Genomic DNA, 5725 nt, shown 5'->3' with positions numbered 1-5725 from the left:
CAGCTTACAGCCTACAGGTGCAGGAAAACCCCAACTGCGGTCCCTACTCAGCCCTTTGTGCGAAGGGTGCAGACATTTCCTTCAAAAAGGTTAGGTGCTGATTTGCATGGGACTTACGTGTACTTAGCATATTGATTGCTCATTTCCAGCCGAAGGCTGAGCACCCAACCTCCGGCACCGCCTCTCCCCTTCTTCCACCCACCTCATGCCTATCTGCTGCAGGTGGATTTTTAACTACAAATCCAGCATGTATCTGGGGAGCTCCACCTTGAGGTGAGAAGCTCCTTCAGAGTGGTGAATACCTAGACCAGAAGGAATCCTGTCTCATGTTTTAGAATATACAGTAATAAAGTTTCAGGAAAACTCTTGTTGCTATAATTTTAACATAATTTAAAGGCCAAGGTGTGATATTCCTTAACATATAGAACTGTTTCTTTTTTTCTTTCTTTCATGCTGGTGGGAAGAATAAGTTGTATCCTGACCAAGTGCAAGTCAGAAGGGATAAAGGTGAGCCCGCCTCTAAAATTCCTTCTTGAGATCTGACATTTCCTTCCTATTCTGAAGGTTATCAGTCAGTGCATATCTGTTAAGATGACCACCAATGTCTTGTGCCACTGTTTTAGGGAGGTCTGCCTTCCTCGCCTTCCTGGCTGACATTCTGTATTAGGAACCCACATTTGCTCACACTTTTCTCCATATACAGAGGTCATGTGGTTGCTTCATTTGTGTGTTAATTTTTTGTATATAACCGCTCCAGTCTTCCTCCTGAGCTGTCCCATTTGCTTTATAAGAAAGGGGAGAAAAAATCTAGTTCATGCCAATAATCTTGGAGTTAGTCTCATGAAATAATGTGTTTAGGATCGTCAACCTCAGTCGCAACTTGCAGATTTCTATCACCTTCTGTTTCTTTCCAAAACAAAAGATTAGGTGTAGGGGTACAGTGTGTCGTGTGTCTGTGGCAGAGGAAAGCAGGAAGCTGTAGATTTCCAGGGCGCCTTGGGAACCTTCACACATCCCCTCCTCGGGTGTCTGCAGGGATGTCCATTGTCACCCTGGTTGCTGCAAGTCACATGGTCCTACTGAGATGATGTTTTCATTTCTATTGCTGAGTAACAAACTGTCCCCAAACTGAGAGGCTTAAGATTATTTTTCTCACAATGTTGTGGGTCAGAAATTTGGGGAGGGCTCAACAAGCCAGTCTCTCACGTTATTTACACAAAATGTCAGCCAGGGCTGCCATCATTTGAAAGCTCAACTGGCCAAATGTTCAGAATTGACTGGCTGGCGGTTGACACTGGTCATCAACTTGGAATTGAACTGGGCTGGCAGCCAAAGGAATGACATGGGGTTGAATCATGGTGGTTTCAGGATAATCGAGCTCCGTGCATAGCACCTAAGATGTCAGAGAGCAAGTGTCTCAGCCAACAAGCAAGAACCATGTTACCTTGTAGTACCAGGTTTCAAGAGTAACCCCGTACCACTCCGGCATAACCTGTGGTTACAAATGACCTCGAACCTGCCTGTCTTCAAGGGTAGAAAGTCAACAGAGTTCTCAAAGAACATGCGTTGTGGCAGATATCATTCTGGACACATTTGGAAAATGCAGTCTGCCACAGCTGACCGGGTCTTATTCTAGGTCTTTCTGTGCTAATGCCCTCTTTGATGAATTATCATAACCTCCATTTAACCATTAGCTTGGAATGTGGGATCACCTTGTTCCTTGCCCCAGTTCACCCGTAACGTAGAATGTTTGCTGGATTTCAACTTAACTGCTTCCTCTATTTCCTCCTTTAGAGACCACCATGGCAGACACCCAGTGGTCTATATTCCTTCCCTTGAGTCTTGTAGGCACTAGGAATTTAGGAAAGGAACCCCTTGTGACTTCTGAGATAAGTCATAAAAGGTGGTAGAGCTTGGGGTGCTCCCACTTAGAGCACAGCCTCCATCCTATGATGAGGCTGCAGAGACCACGTGAGAAGGCCCTGAGGGTATTCTTGCTGATAGCTCCACTGCTGTCCCACCTGACAGGCAGCACCAATGGCCAGATGCAGGAGTGAGGACAGCCGTGGATGTTTGCTGCTCCTGCTCTTGAGTTGCCCTTAGGTTTAAAGTCCTCAGTTGAAGCTGTGGATGTTACCGAGTGGAGACGAACTGTTGCCCATCCTGAGTCCTGAGCCAAAGACAGCAAGAGATAAGAAAATGGTTGCTGTTGTTTAAGCCACTAAATTTAGAGATGGTTTATTATGCAGCAATAGTAACTGGAACATCTGCTAACCCATTAGGATAAATACAAAGAAGGCAACATATAGATACATCATAATTAAACTGCCAAAAACCAAAGTCAAGGAGAAAAACACAGAAGGAACCAGAGAAATTAACATGCTACATACAAGGAATTACAATTCAGAAAACTGATGATTTTATCTCAGAAAAAAAATGAAGGCCAGAAGACAGCAGAAAAATATTTTTAGACTGTTGAAAACAAAACAAAAAACTTTCAGCTCAGAAGTCTGTATCCATCGTGGTATCAAATGATCTGACTTTGGAGAGAGAAAGATCGGATTAGAATCCTAGTTCCATTGCCCTATTTCCAATCCTACAATGTGGCATCAATACACAAAATATGACATTAATGTACGAAATATGACCCAGGCGAGAATTTACACCTCTGAGCTCCAGTTTCCATATATTTTCTTTACAAGGAAAAAGTCCTATTACAGCCATTTGACAGCACCACTATGACATTCTATAAACAATCAACATGAAAATGCTTTGTAAACTGAACCAACACAAAGACTTAGTAGAATCTGAAACAGATTTACTCTTGGTTTCCTTTGTTTGAGCACACATGAAAGGTACGTGTACAGTAGTGAAGACTAGAGTTCTAGAGTGAAACGTGTAAGGATTCGATGGCTTTTTCTTTTTACGACTTGCTAACTGAGATGACATACTGATTGATCATTTATGCTCTCTAAACTTCATTTTTTATATCAATCCAATGGTAAAGTAATAGAATTACTTGCGAAAACTGTTGCAAGGATTAAATGAGATACACAGAGAGACTTCACTATGCTTGGTATACAGAGTGGCTCAACAAAGAGTCGGTTTTCTACTTTAGTGAAGTATATATTAAACGCATGTATTCATCATTGATTTGGGAAATGTATAAAAATGAGGCAATAGGACAATTCCCACTGTCAAACACTGGGCAGGTTGCTTTACTTCCCTGAACCTTAGTTCCCCAGTTGTGGAATGAACGGGAAGAGTCACATTCACAGAGCAAATGTGAGGCTTGTGGAATGTGTACGGCACTCATGTGTGCTCAAACAAAGGAAAGCAAAAGTAAGTCTGTTTCAGATTCTACTAAGTCTTTGCACTGGTTCAGTTTACAAAGGATCTTCATATTTATTGTGTATAGAATGTCGTAATGGTGCTGTCAAATGGCTGCAATGCAACTTTTCTCTTCGTGAAGAAAATATATGGAAACTGGAACTCAGAGGTGTAAATCCTTGCCTGAGTCATATTCAACGGGAACAGCTAGATGCTTACTGCCACTCTGAAGCTCTCTGTCTGTCCTGTGTAGACCCTCCCTCTCCACTTCCCTCATGTGATTTTCGATTATTGGGAGTAGGTTTGTTACATTTATACCACGTCCCAGTAGGTTTTAAGGTGGTGTATATGGTATCCGAATTTGCAAATTTGGCCAGTTGTGACATCAGAAAATGTTATGGTGTAGCACAGCCATGAGGCTTGGGTTCAAGCCCCCCAGGTCTACCACTTGGGTGATTTGGGACAAGAGGCTTAACCTCACCATTCTCAGTTGGTTCCTCATTTAGAAAATGAGGATAATAGCAAAGTCTAGCTCATAGTGTTATGTGAAGGATTCATGAGTTAATATGTAAAAAGTGCTCAGCATAGTAGCTGGCATGTTCTCAGTGCCACGTGGTGGCTGTTATTATTTATCTCTGAGACTGCAAGCTCCATAAAGGCAGGGATTCTTGTTCATTCTGTTCATTGCTCAGTACATTGTGATGTTCGATAAATATCTGCTAAAAGTTGCTTGCTGAGTAAATTCTGTCCTTAAGTGCCTTCCATGTTGCCAATAATAATAAAAAGAACAACACTAACTTCTAAAATAATTTTCATAGTAACATGATCAATAATACGTGGTGTTCTCCTGTCTCTGCCCTGAGCTCAGTGCCCCTTTGGTGCTGGCACTACAGACCCTCACACTGCAGGATGCCAAGAACACTCATTCTGTTTTCTGTTTCTGCCTCCCCCTGCCCAGCCTGGCCTGACTGGGGAGTTATCTATCTCAAGGTGTTTCCACCTGCTTCCCCTTGAAGACGCTGATCTCCTTCTCAAAGCCTCCCACTAGGATAAGCCCCCAAAACATGCTAGTTATGAATCTTACCAGAGTGGGATGATGCTTTAGGGACAGGGAACCTTCCCCAAACCCTGCAAATCACTCAGTTCCCCTTGAGAAAGAAATGGCTTGATTGGCACCATTTGTGGAGAGGGGCAGGGGTTATTGAGTCACAGTGTTGAAGTGAAAACACACAATTCAAAGTCTCAAATATTTTAAAACTTCCCTGGACTCGCAGGCCTCCCTTCCACTCACAGCCTTTTGAAGTAGCTCTGTGGACTTGTACCAGAGAGATGAAAAGCTGAAATCCAGCTGCTGTTCATACCGGCTTTGAGATTAGGAAAGGTAGAGCTGAATTTGGGCAACGATACTCGGAAGCTTTTCCCCAGCTGATGGAGGCCTGCCCTGGAGGTGCTCAGCTCCACCTCTGCTGTCCGGGCTGTGAGCAAGAACACCCAAGGAAAGCCAGCAACCTCCTTCACTCTTCCTCCCCATCCATTCAGGTACAGGCCACAAGTCTGCAGCATCTCACTACAAATTTAGCACAGAGGCAGTGATCACACCATGATGGGAAAAAAAAAAAAAAAAGATTAAAAAGAGAGGAAAAAAATCGGCTGCTAGAACAAAAGCCCAACAGAAATGTGTTCCTTAAATCAGTAGTGTATTAGAGGTGATTTAGCACTCCCATAGCCATTCCTACAACTGCAGAGACCCGCACCACATCTTAGTCCCTTTGTAATGTGGATGGCACTGAGATTGCTCTCATCTTCTGGGCTTTATAAGCAAATATATTTAATTTGGATGTAATACAGCCAGGAGGGTGATTTCTCTAGATGGCTTGAGCAACAGAGCAAGAGAATGAATTAAGCACCTCATTCCTTCAGATTTTAGGAGATCTGCAGGTGCCAGGGATCCTGCCTCCAGCTTCAGTCTGGGGGAAATTCGGCCAAGATGAAGCCTCTTATTGGCTGCATGAATTCCACCCTCCTTCATTAACATGCTAATTATTCAATTAGTTAATGCTCCCTTCTTGCGTTGAGTAAGCTCCTGAGGGGTGAAAATTGTAGGTGGAAGCTTAAGGCTATAATAGTGGTATTCTACTCCTCGAGGAGATGCATTTGATGGGCGTTCTTTCTACAGAACTTGATTCAGTTTAGGATATGAATCAAGGTGAAAATGAAACAAATCTAGTAGGAATCAATAGAATTTCTCTATGGTAGATCTGAGTAATTTGAGATTAATTAGCACAAACCAAACTGAAACCAACCAATGCTTAGTGTCTTTATGAGCAAGATCTCAAAAGGGGGCCTTTAAGGTAGCTATTAGCTGGCGACTCAGACTAGCTTTAGGGGGTTTGTG

The 5725-nt window shown here is 43.0% G+C and overlaps 1 long non-coding RNA gene across 1 annotated transcript; it reads right to left on the bottom strand.

The window, feature by feature from the left end:
* Positions 1-1066: 1066 nt before the first annotated feature.
* LOC126964145 (uncharacterized) lies at positions 1067-4468 on the bottom strand. The gene is made up of 2 exons (XR_007729315.1): positions 4415-4468; positions 1067-1393 (listed from the first exon to the last, which is right to left on the bottom strand). It is a non-coding gene; the product is annotated as an uncharacterized LOC126964145 (long non-coding RNA).
* Positions 4469-5725: the final 1257 nt, after the last annotated feature.

The sequence above is a fragment of the Macaca thibetana genome, chromosome 10 (assembly GCF_024542745.1).
Source record: "Macaca thibetana thibetana isolate TM-01 chromosome 10, ASM2454274v1, whole genome shotgun sequence".
Lineage (NCBI taxonomy): Eukaryota > Metazoa > Chordata > Mammalia > Primates > Cercopithecidae > Macaca > Macaca thibetana.
This window is presented reverse-complemented; position numbering and strand designations above follow the sequence as displayed.